Source organism: Schistocerca americana, chromosome 8 (assembly GCF_021461395.2).
Source record: "Schistocerca americana isolate TAMUIC-IGC-003095 chromosome 8, iqSchAmer2.1, whole genome shotgun sequence".
NCBI classification, from domain to species: Eukaryota; Metazoa; Arthropoda; class Insecta; order Orthoptera; family Acrididae; genus Schistocerca; species Schistocerca americana.
This window is the reverse complement of record NC_060126.1, coordinates 69,961,884-69,977,772: the sequence shown is the minus strand read 5'-3', so window position 1 is coordinate 69,977,772 and position 15,889 is coordinate 69,961,884. Positions and strand designations below refer to the sequence as shown.

The 15,889-nt window shown below is 51.1% G+C and overlaps 17 non-coding genes across 17 annotated transcripts; 9 read left to right on the top strand and 8 right to left on the bottom strand.

Moving 5' to 3' along the window:
- Positions 1–242: 242 nt before the first annotated feature.
- On the bottom strand, positions 243–314 carry Trnag-ccc. The gene has a single exon. It is a non-coding gene; the product is annotated as a tRNA-Gly (tRNA).
- Positions 315–953: 639 nt separating this feature from the next.
- On the top strand, positions 954–1,025 carry Trnae-uuc. Its single transcript has one exon. It is a non-coding gene; the product is annotated as a tRNA-Glu (tRNA).
- A 1,015-nt stretch (positions 1,026–2,040) lies between these two features.
- Trnag-ccc lies at positions 2,041–2,112 on the bottom strand. The gene has a single exon. It is a non-coding gene; the product is annotated as a tRNA-Gly (tRNA).
- Positions 2,113–2,751: 639 nt separating this feature from the next.
- Trnae-uuc lies at positions 2,752–2,823 on the top strand. The gene has a single exon. It is a non-coding gene; the product is annotated as a tRNA-Glu (tRNA).
- A 1,726-nt stretch (positions 2,824–4,549) lies between these two features.
- Trnae-uuc lies at positions 4,550–4,621 on the top strand. The gene has a single exon. It is a non-coding gene; the product is annotated as a tRNA-Glu (tRNA).
- A 1,015-nt stretch (positions 4,622–5,636) lies between these two features.
- Trnag-ccc lies at positions 5,637–5,708 on the bottom strand. Its single transcript has one exon. It is a non-coding gene; the product is annotated as a tRNA-Gly (tRNA).
- Positions 5,709–6,347: 639 nt separating this feature from the next.
- Trnae-uuc lies at positions 6,348–6,419 on the top strand. Its single transcript has one exon. It is a non-coding gene; the product is annotated as a tRNA-Glu (tRNA).
- A 1,015-nt stretch (positions 6,420–7,434) lies between these two features.
- Positions 7,435–7,506, bottom strand: Trnag-ccc. The gene has a single exon. It is a non-coding gene; the product is annotated as a tRNA-Gly (tRNA).
- A 639-nt stretch (positions 7,507–8,145) lies between these two features.
- On the top strand, positions 8,146–8,217 carry Trnae-uuc. The gene has a single exon. It is a non-coding gene; the product is annotated as a tRNA-Glu (tRNA).
- Positions 8,218–9,232: 1,015 nt separating this feature from the next.
- On the bottom strand, positions 9,233–9,304 carry Trnag-ccc. The gene has a single exon. It is a non-coding gene; the product is annotated as a tRNA-Gly (tRNA).
- Positions 9,305–9,943: 639 nt separating this feature from the next.
- Positions 9,944–10,015, top strand: Trnae-uuc. Its single transcript has one exon. It is a non-coding gene; the product is annotated as a tRNA-Glu (tRNA).
- Positions 10,016–11,030: 1,015 nt separating this feature from the next.
- Positions 11,031–11,102, bottom strand: Trnag-ccc. Its single transcript has one exon. It is a non-coding gene; the product is annotated as a tRNA-Gly (tRNA).
- A 639-nt stretch (positions 11,103–11,741) lies between these two features.
- Positions 11,742–11,813, top strand: Trnae-uuc. Its single transcript has one exon. It is a non-coding gene; the product is annotated as a tRNA-Glu (tRNA).
- A 1,015-nt stretch (positions 11,814–12,828) lies between these two features.
- Positions 12,829–12,900, bottom strand: Trnag-ccc. The gene has a single exon. It is a non-coding gene; the product is annotated as a tRNA-Gly (tRNA).
- A 639-nt stretch (positions 12,901–13,539) lies between these two features.
- Trnae-uuc lies at positions 13,540–13,611 on the top strand. The gene has a single exon. It is a non-coding gene; the product is annotated as a tRNA-Glu (tRNA).
- A 1,015-nt stretch (positions 13,612–14,626) lies between these two features.
- Positions 14,627–14,698, bottom strand: Trnag-ccc. Its single transcript has one exon. It is a non-coding gene; the product is annotated as a tRNA-Gly (tRNA).
- A 639-nt stretch (positions 14,699–15,337) lies between these two features.
- On the top strand, positions 15,338–15,409 carry Trnae-uuc. Its single transcript has one exon. It is a non-coding gene; the product is annotated as a tRNA-Glu (tRNA).
- Positions 15,410–15,889: the final 480 nt, after the last annotated feature.

The window sequence follows — 15,889 nt, the reverse complement described above, 5'->3', positions numbered from 1 at the left end:
CTTTATTTCTCGCAGCCGATTGTCGTACTTCTCCTGTCATATCGGCCCCACCGCCGAGCGGCAGCGAGCGGCAGTCGAGCAAAGTCGGGCCAAGTCGACACACGATGAAGTGAAATTAATCCACTTAGCTGGAACGAGGCAGGAGACGAGGAGATACTACCTGTGCCGCGACACGTGGCAATTTCGAGGTTCGCATGGTCTAGAACACACACTATTGCGCTACGCAAAAATGACAATCCTCCTGCGGTGGCCGGGAATCGAACACGGATCAACTGCTTGGGAAGCAACCATGCTGACCGTTACACCACCACCGCATTGCGCTGCAGGCTTCCTGTGTCGCGGTGCGTTGTCGCCCCTGCTGCCACCAGAGGATCAAGCGACCCTGCTGCAGGCGCTCTGCCCGCCGGCACATCGGAACGCGGTGCCACGTTGCTTCCAGGGCGATGCACTGTAACTAGACGCAGCATTGACTTCCGCCGAGAAATCCACCCTTTCATGTACGGCATGGTGGGAAAACAATTCTGAAATTAGAACTTCTTAGTGAGGCTGCGGTGGCGAGTATTCCTGTATGCCTCGGTGGCGCAGTGGGCTGCGCATGTCATTATCTTAAGGGCGTACGTTCTATCCTCAACTCAGCCATCTCATTTTCTCTCCACGACGGTGAAAGGCACAGCATAGCTTTTGCGAGGTAAGGCCGTATTTGCCGTTTATTACCACCTAGGCTACTTTGCGTCAACGTGTGTTTGTTTCCAGTTATTACTAATTACAGTTTTGCTAGTTGCACTCGAGACTGAAAGCGATGTTTGCCTAGTATGACTTGCGCGCTTTGGGAGTGAGTAAGCGGGATCGTGGTGGCGGACAGAGTTCAGCGTTGGCGCCAGATTCGGCCCTAAAGTTGCGTGGAGGAGACGTATTTCTGGACGCATACACACGTAGTGGATCGTTGAGGTGTGTCCGGTATGGTCTAGTGGCTAGGATACCTGGCTTTCACCCAGGAGGCCCGGGTTCGATTCCCGGTACCTGAACGTGAATTCTCGGGGCTGAGATGAGAAAACTTCTCACGTCCGTTTTTCGTCTTCGTGGAGTTGCTGCTCTGGGTTCCAAGTATAAGGTGAGAGAAAGTCAAGGAAAAGAGATACATCCTCACGTTAATGGCGGGGCCGTTTTGAAGGGAGAGGAGACGGTTTTGCGGTTTTGGACTGCTGATGCGACACTGTTGCATTGCCCGTTAGCTCAGTGGGCTGTAGCGTCGTGCTAGTAACGCGTAGGTCATGGGTTCCTTCCCTCCACGGGCCATTCCATTTTCTCCCCTAATAGGAAATGCTGCCTCCTGCGAGACTCTGCCAGGCAGATTCTAAATGATGTGCACATCCAGCTAGAAGTCTGAACGTTTCGCTAAGGGGTTGCCAACGGCCAGCTCACTTTCAATTAATGAAGTTAAGCAGACGTTTGCGTGGTTAGTGAGTGGATGGGTGATCGTCCGGGAACTCTGCGTGCTATTGGACCCTTCCATTTCAACCCCCACCCTCCTCCTTTTATGCTACAGTGTTGACGTGCTATGATGCCTCCCTAAGCAATTTAAATTACGTTAACGAACATATGATCCACAATTTAATGAGGCTGTTTGCAAAAAGAGCGCAAGGAAAGTGCAAGAACGACTTTGGCAATAACAGAACCGTACGAATCAACAGATAATTTCTCAAATGTGTAGATAACACTGTGCGAAGCAGTGAGATTTCCGAAATTTGTAAATGAAAGTTTAGCTTTTCGTATTGAAAAGGAAAAGTACTCTTGATTACTTTATTTCTCGCAGCCGATTGTCGTACTTCTCCTGTCATATCGGCCCCACCGCCGAGCGGCAGCGAGCGGCAGTCGAGCAAAGTCGGGCCAAGTCGACACACGATGAAGTGAAATTAATCCACTTAGCTGGAACGAGGCAGGAGACGAGGAGATACTACCTGTGCCGCGACACGTGGCAATTTCGAGGTTCGCATGGTCTAGAACACACACTATTGCGCTACGCAAAAATGACAATCCTCCTGCGGTGGCCGGGAATCGAACACGGATCAACTGCTTGGGAAGCAACCATGCTGACCGTTACACCACCACCGCATTGCGCTGCAGGCTTCCTGTGTCGCGGTGCGTTGTCGCCCCTGCTGCCACCAGAGGATCAAGCGACCCTGCTGCAGGCGCTCTGCCCGCCGGCACATCGGAACGCGGTGCCACGTTGCTTCCAGGGCGATGCACTGTAACTAGACGCAGCATTGACTTCCGCCGAGAAATCCACCCTTTCATGTACGGCATGGTGGGAAAACAATTCTGAAATTAGAACTTCTTAGTGAGGCTGCGGTGGCGAGTATTCCTGTATGCCTCGGTGGCGCAGTGGGCTGCGCATGTCATTATCTTAAGGGCGTACGTTCTATCCTCAACTCAGCCATCTCATTTTCTCTCCACGACGGTGAAAGGCACAGCATAGCTTTTGCGAGGTAAGGCCGTATTTGCCGTTTATTACCACCTAGGCTACTTTGCGTCAACGTGTGTTTGTTTCCAGTTATTACTAATTACAGTTTTGCTAGTTGCACTCGAGACTGAAAGCGATGTTTGCCTAGTATGACTTGCGCGCTTTGGGAGTGAGTAAGCGGGATCGTGGTGGCGGACAGAGTTCAGCGTTGGCGCCAGATTCGGCCCTAAAGTTGCGTGGAGGAGACGTATTTCTGGACGCATACACACGTAGTGGATCGTTGAGGTGTGTCCGGTATGGTCTAGTGGCTAGGATACCTGGCTTTCACCCAGGAGGCCCGGGTTCGATTCCCGGTACCTGAACGTGAATTCTCGGGGCTGAGATGAGAAAACTTCTCACGTCCGTTTTTCGTCTTCGTGGAGTTGCTGCTCTGGGTTCCAAGTATAAGGTGAGAGAAAGTCAAGGAAAAGAGATACATCCTCACGTTAATGGCGGGGCCGTTTTGAAGGGAGAGGAGACGGTTTTGCGGTTTTGGACTGCTGATGCGACACTGTTGCATTGCCCGTTAGCTCAGTGGGCTGTAGCGTCGTGCTAGTAACGCGTAGGTCATGGGTTCCTTCCCTCCACGGGCCATTCCATTTTCTCCCCTAATAGGAAATGCTGCCTCCTGCGAGACTCTGCCAGGCAGATTCTAAATGATGTGCACATCCAGCTAGAAGTCTGAACGTTTCGCTAAGGGGTTGCCAACGGCCAGCTCACTTTCAATTAATGAAGTTAAGCAGACGTTTGCGTGGTTAGTGAGTGGATGGGTGATCGTCCGGGAACTCTGCGTGCTATTGGACCCTTCCATTTCAACCCCCACCCTCCTCCTTTTATGCTACAGTGTTGACGTGCTATGATGCCTCCCTAAGCAATTTAAATTACGTTAACGAACATATGATCGACAATTTAATGAGGCTGTTTGCAAAAAGAGCGCAAGGAAAGTGCAAGAACGACTTTGGCAATAACAGAACCGTACGAATCAACAGATAATTTCTCAAATGTGTAGATAACACTGTGCGAAGCAGTGAGATTTCCGAAATTTGTAAATGAAAGTTTAGCTTTTCGTATTGAAAAGGAAAAGTACTCTTGATTACTTTATTTCCCGCAGCCGATTGTCGTACTTCTCCTGTCATATCGGCCCCACCGCCGAGCGGCAGCGAGCGGCAGTCGAGCAAAGTCGGGCCAAGTCGACACACGATGAAGTGAAATTAATCCACTTAGCTGGAACGAGGCAGGAGACGAGGAGATACTACCTGTGCCGCGACACGTGGCAATTTCGAGGTTCGCATGGTCTAGAACACACACTATTGCGCTACGCAAAAATGACAATCCTCCTGCGGTGGCCGGGAATCGAACACGGATCAACTGCTTGGGAAGCAACCACGCTGACCGTTACACCACCACCGCATTGCGCTGCAGGCTTCCTGTGTCGCGGTGCGTTGTCGCCCCTGCTGCCACCAGAGGATCAAGCGACCCTGCTGCAGGCGCTCTGCCCGCCGGCACATCGGAACGCGGTGCCACGTTGCTTCCAGGGCGATGCACTGTAACTAGACGCAGCATTGACTTCCGCCGAGAAATCCACCCTTTCATGTACGGCATGGTGGGAAAACAATTCTGAAATTAGAACTTCTTAGTGAGGCTGCGGTGGCGAGTATTCCTGTATGCCTCGGTGGCGCAGTGGGCTGCGCATGTCATTATCTTAAGGGCGTACGTTCTATCCTCAACTCAGCCATCTCATTTTCTCTCCACGACGGTGAAAGGCACAGCATAGCTTTTGCGAGGTAAGGCCGTATTTGCCGTTTATTACCACCTAGGCTACTTTGCGTCAACGTGTGTTTGTTTCCAGTTATTACTAATTACAGTTTTGCTAGTTGCACTCGAGACTGAAAGCGATGTTTGCCTAGTATGACTTGCGCGCTTTGGGAGTGAGTAAGCGGGATCGTGGTGGCGGACAGAGTTCAGCGTTGGCGCCAGATTCGGCCCTAAAGTTGCGTGGAGGAGACGTATTTCTGGACGCATACACACGTAGTGGATCGTTGAGGTGTGTCCGGTATGGTCTAGTGGCTAGGATACCTGGCTTTCACCCAGGAGGCCTGGGTTCGATTCCCGGTACCTGAACGTGAATTCTCGGGGCTGAGATGAGAAAACTTCTCACGGCCGTTTTTCGTCTTCGTGGAGCTGCTGCTCTGGGTTCCAAGTATAAGGTGAGAGAAAGTCAAGGAAAAGAGATACATCCTCACGTTAATGGCGGGGCCGTTTTGAAGGGAGAGGAGACGGTTTTGCGGTTTTGGACTGCTGATGCGACACTGTTGCATTGCCCGTTAGCTCAGTGGGCTGTAGCGTCGTGCTAGTAACGCGTAGGTCATGGGTTCCTTCCCTCCACGGGCCATTCTATTTTCTCCCCTAATAGGAAATGCTGCCTCCTGCGAGACTCTGCCAGGCAGATTCTAAATGATGTGCACATCCAGCTAGAAGTCTGAACGTTTCGCTAAGGGGTTGCCAACGGCCAGCTCACTTTCAATTAATGAAGTTAAGCAGACGTTTGCGTGGTTAGTGAGTGGATGGGTGATCGTCCGGGAACTCTGCGTGCTATTGGACCCTTCCATTTCAACCCCCACCCTCCTCCTTTTATGCTACAGTGTTGACGTGCTATGATGCCTCCCTAAGCAATTTAAATTACGTTAACGAACATATGATCGACAATTTAATGAGGCTGTTTGCAAAAAGAGCGCAAGGAAAGTGCAAGAACGACTTTGGCAATAACAGAACCGTACGAATCAACAGATAATTTCTCAAATGTGTAGATAACACTGTGCGAAGCAGTGAGATTTCCGAAATTTGTAAATGAAAGTTTAGCTTTTCGTATTGAAAAGGAAAAGTACTCTTGATTACTTTATTTCTCGCAGCCGATTGTCGTACTTCTCCTGTCATATCGGCCCCACCGCCGAGCGGCAGCGAGCGGCAGTCGAGCAAAGTCGGGCCAAGTCGACACACGATGAAGTGAAATTAATCCACTTAGCTGGAACGAGGCAGGAGACGAGGAGATACTACCTGTGCCGCGACACGTGGCAATTTCGAGGATCGCATGGTCTAGAACACACACTATTGCGCTACGCAAAAATGACAATCCTCCTGCGGTGGCCGGGAATCGAACACGGATCAACTGCTTGGGAAGCAACCATGCTGACCGTTACACCACCACCGCATTGCGCTGCAGGCTTCCTGTGTCGCGGTGCGTTGTCGCCCCTGCTGCCACCAGAGGATCAAGCGACCCTGCTGCAGGCGCTCTGCCCGCCGGCACATCGGAACGCGGTGCCACGTTGCTTCCAGGGCGATGCACTGTAACTAGACGCAGCATTGACTTCCGCCGAGAAATCCACCCTTTCATGTACGGCATGGTGGGAAAACAATTCTGAAATTAGAACTTCTTAGTGAGGCTGCGGTGGCGAGTATTCCTGTATGCCTCGGTGGCGCAGTGGGCTGCGCATGTCATTATCTTAAGGGCGTACGTTCTATCCTCAACTCAGCCATCTCATTTTCTCTCCACGACGTTGAAAGGCACAGCATAGCTTTTGCGAGGTAAGGCCGTATTTGCCGTTTATTACCACCTAGGCTACTTTGCGTCAACGTGTGTTTGTTTCCAGTTATTACTAATTACAGTTTTGCTAGTTGCACTCGAGACTGAAAGCGATGTTTGCCTAGTATGACTTGCGCGCTTTGGGAGTGAGTAAGCGGGATCGTGGTGGCGGACAGAGTTCAGCGTTGGCGCCAGATTCGGCCCTAAAGTTGCGTGGAGGAGACGTATTTCTGGACGCATACACACGTAGTGGATCGTTGAGGTGTGTCCGGTATGGTCTAGTGGCTAGGATACCTGGCTTTCACCCAGGAGGCCCGGGTTCGATTCCCGGTACCTGAACGTGAATTCTCGGGGCTGAGATGAGAAAACTTCTCACGGCCGTTTTTCGTCTTCGTGGAGCTGCTGCTCTGGGTTCCAAGTATAAGGTGAGAGAAAGTCAAGGAAAAGAGATACATCCTCACGTTAATGGCGGGGCCGTTTTGAAGGGAGAGGAGACGGTTTTGCGGTTTTGGACTGCTGATGCGACACTGTTGCATTGCCCGTTAGCTCAGTGGGCTGTAGCGTCGTGCTAGTAACGCGTAGGTCATGGGTTCCTTCCCTCCACGGGCCATTCTATTTTCTCCCCTAATAGGAAATGCTGCCTCCTGCGAGACTCTGCCAGGCAGATTCTAAATGATGTGCACATCCAGCTAGAAGTCTGAACGTTTCGCTAAGGGGTTGCCAACGGCCAGCTCACTTTCAATTAATGAAGTTAAGCAGACGTTTGCGTGGTTAGTGAGTGGATGGGTGATCGTCCGGGAACTCTGCGTGCTATTGGACCCTTCCATTTCAACCCCCACCCTCCTCCTTTTATGCTACAGTGTTGACGTGCTATGATGCCTCCCTAAGCAATTTAAATTACGTTAACGAACATATGATCGACAATTTAATGAGGCTGTTTGCAAAAAGAGCGCAAGGAAAGTGCAAGAACGACTTTGGCAATAACAGAACCGTACGAATCAACAGATAATTTCTCAAATGTGTAGATAACACTGTGCGAAGCAGTGAGATTTCCGAAATTTGTAAATGAAAGTTTAGCTTTTCGTATTGAAAAGGAAAAGTACTCTTGATTACTTTATTTCTCGCAGCCGATTGTCGTACTTCTCCTGTCATATCGGCCCCACCGCCGAGCGGCAGCGAGCGGCAGTCGAGCAAAGTCGGGCCAAGTCGACACACGATGAAGTGAAATTAATCCACTTAGCTGGAACGAGGCAGGAGACGAGGAGATACTACCTGTGCCGCGACACGTGGCAATTTCGAGGATCGCATGGTCTAGAACACACACTATTGCGCTACGCAAAAATGACAATCCTCCTGCGGTGGCCGGGAATCGAACACGGATCAACTGCTTGGGAAGCAACCATGCTGACCGTTACACCACCACCGCATTGCGCTGCAGGCTTCCTGTGTCGCGGTGCGTTGTCGCCCCTGCTGCCACCAGAGGATCAAGCGACCCTGCTGCAGGCGCTCTGCCCGCCGGCACATCGGAACGCGGTGCCACGTTGCTTCCAGGGCGATGCACTGTAACTAGACGCAGCATTGACTTCCGCCGAGAAATCCACCCTTTCATGTACGGCATGGTGGGAAAACAATTCTGAAATTAGAACTTCTTAGTGAGGCTGCGGTGGCGAGTATTCCTGTATGCCTCGGTGGCGCAGTGGGCTGCGCATGTCATTATCTTAAGGGCGTACGTTCTATCCTCAACTCAGCCATCTCATTTTCTCTCCACGACGTTGAAAGGCACAGCATAGCTTTTGCGAGGTAAGGCCGTATTTGCCGTTTATTACCACCTAGGCTACTTTGCGTCAACGTGTGTTTGTTTCCAGTTATTACTAATTACAGTTTTGCTAGTTGCACTCGAGACTGAAAGCGATGTTTGCCTAGTATGACTTGCGCGCTTTGGGAGTGAGTAAGCGGGATCGTGGTGGCGGACAGAGTTCAGCGTTGGCGCCAGATTCGGCCCTAAAGTTGCGTGGAGGAGACGTATTTCTGGACGCATACACACGTAGTGGATCGTTGAGGTGTGTCCGGTATGGTCTAGTGGCTAGGATACCTGGCTTTCACCCAGGAGGCCCGGGTTCGATTCCCGGTACCTGAACGTGAATTCTCGGGGCTGAGATGAGAAAACTTCTCACGGCCGTTTTTCGTCTTCGTGGAGCTGCTGCTCTGGGTTCCAAGTATAAGGTGAGAGAAAGTCAAGGAAAAGAGATACATCCTCACGTTAATGGCGGGGCCGTTTTGAAGGGAGAGGAGACGGTTTTGCGGTTTTGGACTGCTGATGCGACACTGTTGCATTGCCCGTTAGCTCAGTGGGCTGTAGCGTCGTGCTAGTAACGCGTAGGTCATGGGTTCCTTCCCTCCACGGGCCATTCCATTTTCTCCCCTAATAGGAAATGCTGCCTCCTGCGAGACTCTGCCAGGCAGATTCTAAATGATGTGCACATCCAGCTAGAAGTCTGAACGTTTCGCTAAGGGGTTGCCAACGGCCGGCTCACTTTCAATTAATGAAGTTAAGCAGACGTTTGCGTGGTTAGTGAGTGGATGGGTGATCGTCCGGGAACTCTGCGTGCTATTGGACCCTTCCATTTCAACCCCCACCCTCCTCCTTTTATGCTACAGTGTTGACGTGCTATGATGCCTCCCTAAGCAATTTAAATTACGTTAACGAACATATGATCGACAATTTAATGAGGCTGTTTGCAAAAAGAGCGCAAGGAAAGTGCAAGAACGACTTTGGCAATAACAGAACCGTACGAATCAACAGATAATTTCTCAAATGTGTAGATAACACTGTGCGAAGCAGTGAGATTTCCGAAATTTGTAAATGAAAGTTTAGCTTTTCGTATTGAAAAGGAAAAGTACTCTTGATTACTTTATTTCTCGCAGCCGATTGTCGTACTTCTCCTGTCATATCGGCCCCACCGCCGAGCGGCAGCGAGCGGCAGTCGAGCAAAGTCGGGCCAAGTCGACACACGATGAAGTGAAATTAATCCACTTAGCTGGAACGAGGCAGGAGACGAGGAGATACTACCTGTGCCGCGACACGTGGCAATTTCGAGGATCGCATGGTCTAGAACACACACTATTGCGCTACGCAAAAATGACAATCCTCCTGCGGTGGCCGGGAATCGAACACGGATCAACTGCTTGGGAAGCAACCATGCTGACCGTTACACCACCACCGCATTGCGCTGCAGGCTTCCTGTGTCGCGGTGCGTTGTCGCCCCTGCTGCCACCAGAGGATCAAGCGACCCTGCTGCAGGCGCTCTGCCCGCCGGCACATCGGAACGCGGTGCCACGTTGCTTCCAGGGCGATGCACTGTAACTAGACGCAGCATTGACTTCCGCCGAGAAATCCACCCTTTCATGTACGGCATGGTGGGAAAACAATTCTGAAATTAGAACTTCTTAGTGAGGCTGCGGTGGCGAGTATTCCTGTATGCCTCGGTGGCGCAGTGGGCTGCGCATGTCATTATCTTAAGGGCGTACGTTCTATCCTCAACTCAGCCATCTCATTTTCTCTCCACGACGTTGAAAGGCACAGCATAGCTTTTGCGAGGTAAGGCCGTATTTGCCGTTTATTACCACCTAGGCTACTTTGCGTCAACGTGTGTTTGTTTCCAGTTATTACTAATTACAGTTTTGCTAGTTGCACTCGAGACTGAAAGCGATGTTTGCCTAGTATGACTTGCGCGCTTTGGGAGTGAGTAAGCGGGATCGTGGTGGCGGACAGAGTTCAGCGTTGGCGCCAGATTCGGCCCTAAAGTTGCGTGGAGGAGACGTATTTCTGGACGCATACACACGTAGTGGATCGTTGAGGTGTGTCCGGTATGGTCTAGTGGCTAGGATACCTGGCTTTCACCCAGGAGGCCCGGGTTCGATTCCCGGTACCTGAACGTGAATTCTCGGGGCTGAGATGAGAAAACTTCTCACGGCCGTTTTTCGTCTTCGTGGAGCTGCTGCTCTGGGTTCCAAGTATAAGGTGAGAGAAAGTCAAGGAAAAGAGATACATCCTCACGTTAATGGCGGGGCCGTTTTGAAGGGAGAGGAGACGGTTTTGCGGTTTTGGACTGCTGATGCGACACTGTTGCATTGCCCGTTAGCTCAGTGGGCTGTAGCGTCGTGCTAGTAACGCGTAGGTCATGGGTTCCTTCCCTCCACGGGCCATTCCATTTTCTCCCCTAATAGGAAATGCTGCCTCCTGCGAGACTCTGCCAGGCAGATTCTAAATGATGTGCACATCCAGCTAGAAGTCTGAACGTTTCGCTAAGGGGTTGCCAACGGCCGGCTCACTTTCAATTAATGAAGTTAAGCAGACGTTTGCGTGGTTAGTGAGTGGATGGGTGATCGTCCGGGAACTCTGCGTGCTATTGGACCCTTCCATTTCAACCCCCACCCTCCTCCTTTTATGCTACAGTGTTGACGTGCTATGATGCCTCCCTAAGCAATTTAAATTACGTTAACGAACATATGATCCACAATTTAATGAGGCTGTTTGCAAAAAGAGCGCAAGGAAAGTGCAAGAACGACTTTGGCAATAACAGAACCGTACGAATCAACAGATAATTTCTCAAATGTGTAGATAACACTGTGCGAAGCAGTGAGATTTCCGAAATTTGTAAATGAAAGTTTAGCTTTTCGTATTGAAAAGGAAAAGTACTCTTGATTACTTTATTTCTCGCAGCCGATTGTCGTACTTCTCCTGTCATATCGGCCCCACCGCCGAGCGGCAGCGAGCGGCAGTCGAGCAAAGTCGGGCCAAGTCGACACACGATGAAGTGAAATTAATCCACTTAGCTGGAACGAGGCAGGAGACGAGGAGATACTACCTGTGCCGCGACACGTGGCAATTTCGAGGATCGCATGGTCTAGAACACACACTATTGCGCTACGCAAAAATGACAATCCTCCTGCGGTGGCCGGGAATCGAACACGGATCAACTGCTTGGGAAGCAACCATGCTGACCGTTACACCACCACCGCATTGCGCTGCAGGCTTCCTGTGTCGCGGTGCGTTGTCGCCCCTGCTGCCACCAGAGGATCAAGCGACCCTGCTGCAGGCGCTCTGCCCGCCGGCACATCGGAACGCGGTGCCACGTTGCTTCCAGGGCGATGCACTGTAACTAGACGCAGCATTGACTTCCGCCGAGAAATCCACCCTTTCATGTACGGCATGGTGGGAAAACAATTCTGAAATTAGAACTTCTTAGTGAGGCTGCGGTGGCGAGTATTCCTGTATGCCTCGGTGGCGCAGTGGGCTGCGCATGTCATTATCTTAAGGGCGTACGTTCTATCCTCAACTCAGCCATCTCATTTTCTCTCCACGACGTTGAAAGGCACAGCATAGCTTTTGCGAGGTAAGGCCGTATTTGCCGTTTATTACCACCTAGGCTACTTTGCGTCAACGTGTGTTTGTTTCCAGTTATTACTAATTACAGTTTTGCTAGTTGCACTCGAGACTGAAAGCGATGTTTGCCTAGTATGACTTGCGCGCTTTGGGAGTGAGTAAGCGGGATCGTGGTGGCGGACAGAGTTCAGCGTTGGCGCCAGATTCGGCCCTAAAGTTGCGTGGAGGAGACGTATTTCTGGACGCATACACACGTAGTGGATCGTTGAGGTGTGTCCGGTATGGTCTAGTGGCTAGGATACCTGGCTTTCACCCAGGAGGCCCGGGTTCGATTCCCGGTACCTGAACGTGAATTCTCGGGGCTGAGATGAGAAAACTTCTCACGGCCGTTTTTCGTCTTCGTGGAGCTGCTGCTCTGGGTTCCAAGTATAAGGTGAGAGAAAGTCAAGGAAAAGAGATACATCCTCACGTTAATGGCGGGGCCGTTTTGAAGGGAGAGGAGACGGTTTTGCGGTTTTGGACTGCTGATGCGACACTGTTGCATTGCCCGTTAGCTCAGTGGGCTGTAGCGTCGTGCTAGTAACGCGTAGGTCATGGGTTCCTTCCCTCCACGGGCCATTCCATTTTCTCCCCTAATAGGAAATGCTGCCTCCTGCGAGACTCTGCCAGGCAGATTCTAAATGATGTGCACATCCAGCTAGAAGTCTGAACGTTTCGCTAAGGGGTTGCCAACGGCCGGCTCACTTTCAATTAATGAAGTTAAGCAGACGTTTGCGTGGTTAGTGAGTGGATGGGTGATCGTCCGGGAACTCTGCGTGCTATTGGACCCTTCCATTTCAACCCCCACCCTCCTCCTTTTATGCTACAGTGTTGACGTGCTATGATGCCTCCCTAAGCAATTTAAATTACGTTAACGAACATATGATCGACAATTTAATGAGGCTGTTTGCAAAAAGAGCGCAAGGAAAGTGCAAGAACGACTTTGGCAATAACAGAACCGTACGAATCAACAGATAATTTCTCAAATGTGTAGATAACACTGTGCGAAGCAGTGAGATTTCCGAAATTTGTAAATGAAAGTTTAGCTTTTCGTATTGAAAAGGAAAAGTACTCTTGATTACTTTATTTCTCGCAGCCGATTGTCGTACTTCTCCTGTCATATCGGCCCCACCGCCGAGCGGCAGCGAGCGGCAGTCGAGCAAAGTCGGGCCAAGTCGACACACGATGAAGTGAAATTAATCCACTTAGCTGGAACGAGGCAGGAGACGAGGAGATACTACCTGTGCCGCGACACGTGGCAATTTCGAGGATCGCATGGTCTAGAACACACACTATTGCGCTACGCAAAAATGACAATCCTCCTGCGGTGGCCGGGAATCGAACACGGATCAACTGCTTGGGAAGCAACCATGCTGACCGTTACACCACCACCGCATTGCGCTGCAGGCTTCCTGTGTCGCGGTGCGTTGTCGCCCCTGCTGCCACCAGAGGATCAAGCGACCCTGCTGCAGGCGCTCTGCCCGCCGGCACATCGGAACGCGGTGCCACGTTGCTTCCAGGGCGATGCACTGTAACTAGACGCAGCATTGACTTCCGCCGAGAAATCCACCCTTTCATGTACGGCATGGTGGGAAAACAATTCTGAAATTAGAACTTCTTAGTGAGGCTGCGGTGGCGAGTATTCCTGTATGCCTCGGTGGCGCAGTGGGCTGCGCATGTCATTATCTTAAGGGCGTACGTTCTATCCTCAACTCAGCCATCTCATTTTCTCTCCACGACGTTGAAAGGCACAGCATAGCTTTTGCGAGGTAAGGCCGTATTTGCCGTTTATTACCACCTAGGCTACTTTGCGTCAACGTGTGTTTGTTTCCAGTTATTACTAATTACAGTTTTGCTAGTTGCACTCGAGACTGAAAGCGATGTTTGCCTAGTATGACTTGCGCGCTTTGGGAGTGAGTAAGCGGGATCGTGGTGGCGGACAGAGTTCAGCGTTGGCGCCAGATTCGGCCCTAAAGTTGCGTGGAGGAGACGTATTTCTGGACGCATACACACGTAGTGGATCGTTGAGGTGTGTCCGGTATGGTCTAGTGGCTAGGATACCTGGCTTTCACCCAGGAGGCCCGGGTTCGATTCCCGGTACCTGAACGTGAATTCTCGGGGCTGAGATGAGAAAACTTCTCACGGCCGTTTTTCGTCTTCGTGGAGCTGCTGCTCTGGGTTCCAAGTATAAGGTGAGAGAAAGTCAAGGAAAAGAGATACATCCTCACGTTAATGGCGGGGCCGTTTTGAAGGGAGAGGAGACGGTTTTGCGGTTTTGGACTGCTGATGCGACACTGTTGCATTGCCCGTTAGCTCAGTGGGCTGTAGCGTCGTGCTAGTAACGCGTAGGTCATGGGTTCCTTCCCTCCACGGGCCATTCCATTTTCTCCCCTAATAGGAAATGCTGCCTCCTGCGAGACTCTGCCAGGCAGATTCTAAATGATGTGCACATCCAGCTAGAAGTCTGAACGTTTCGCTAAGGGGTTGCCAACGGCCGGCTCACTTTCAATTAATGAAGTTAAGCAGACGTTTGCGTGGTTAGTGAGTGGATGGGTGATCGTCCGGGAACTCTGCGTGCTATTGGACCCTTCCATTTCAACCCCCACCCTCCTCCTTTTATGCTACAGTGTTGACGTGCTATGATGCCTCCCTAAGCAATTTAAATTACGTTAACGAACATATGATCCACAATTTAATGAGGCTGTTTGCAAAAAGAGCGCAAGGAAAGTGCAAGAACGACTTTGGCAATAACAGAACCGTACGAATCAACAGATAATTTCTCAAATGTGTAGATAACACTGTGCGAAGCAGTGAGATTTCCGAAATTTGTAAATGAAAGTTTAGCTTTTCGTATTGAAAAGGAAAAGTACTCTTGATTACTTTATTTCTCGCAGCCGATTGTCGTACTTCTCCTGTCATATCGGCCCCACCGCCGAGCGGCAGCGAGCGGCAGTCGAGCAAAGTCGGGCCAAGTCGACACACGATGAAGTGAAATTAATCCACTTAGCTGGAACGAGGCAGGAGACGAGGAGATACTACCTGTGCCGCGACACGTGGCAATTTCGAGGATCGCATGGTCTAGAACACACACTATTGCGCTACGCAAAAATGACAATCCTCCTGCGGTGGCCGGGAATCGAACACGGATCAACTGCTTGGGAAGCAACCATGCTGACCGTTACACCACCACCGCATTGCGCTGCAGGCTTCCTGTGTCGCGGTGCGTTGTCGCCCCTGCTGCCACCAGAGGATCAAGCGACCCTGCTGCAGGCGCTCTGCCCGCCGGCACATCGGAACGCGGTGCCACGTTGCTTCCAGGGCGATGCACTGTAACTAGACGCAGCATTGACTTCCGCCGAGAAATCCACCCTTTCATGTACGGCATGGTGGGAAAACAATTCTGAAATTAGAACTTCTTAGTGAGGCTGCGGTGGCGAGTATTCCTGTATGCCTCGGTGGCGCAGTGGGCTGCGCATGTCATTATCTTAAGGGCGTACGTTCTATCCTCAACTCAGCCATCTCATTTTCTCTCCACGACGTTGAAAGGCACAGCATAGCTTTTGCGAGGTAAGGCCGCATTTGCCGTTTATTACCACCTAGGCTACTTTGCGTCAACGTGTGTTTGTTTCCAGTTATTACTAATTACAGTTTTGCTAGTTGCACTCGAGACTGAAAGCGATGTTTGCCTAGTATGACTTGCGCGCTTTGGGAGTGAGTAAGCGGGATCGTGGTGGCGGACAGAGTTCAGCGTTGGCGCCAGATTCGGCCCTAAAGTTGCGTGGAGGAGACGTATTTCTGGACGCATACACACGTAGTGGATCGTTGAGGTGTGTCCGGTATGGTCTAGTGGCTAGGATACCTGGCTTTCACCCAGGAGGCCCGGGTTCGATTCCCGGTACCTGAACGTGAATTCTCGGGGCTGAGATGAGAAAACTTCTCACGGCCGTTTTTCGTCTTCGTGGAGCTGCTGCTCTGGGTTCCAAGTATAAGGTGAGAGAAAGTCAAGGAAAAGAGATACATCCTCACGTTAATGGCGGGGCCGTTTTGAAGGGAGAGGAGACGGTTTTGCGGTTTTGGACTGCTGATGCGACACTGTTGCATTGCCCGTTAGCTCAGTGGGCTGTAGCGTCGTGCTAGTAACGCGTAGGTCATGGGTTCCTTCCCTCCACGGGCCATTCCATTTTCTCCCCTAATAGGAAATGCTGCCTCCTGCGAGACTCTGCCAGGCAGATTCTAAATGATGTGCACATCCAGCTAGAAGTCTGAACGTTTCGCTAAGGGGTTGCCAACGGCCAGCTCACTTTCAATTAATGAAGTTAAGCAGACGTTTGCGTGGTTAGTGAGTGGATGGGTGATCGTCCGGGAACTCTGCGTGCTATTGGAC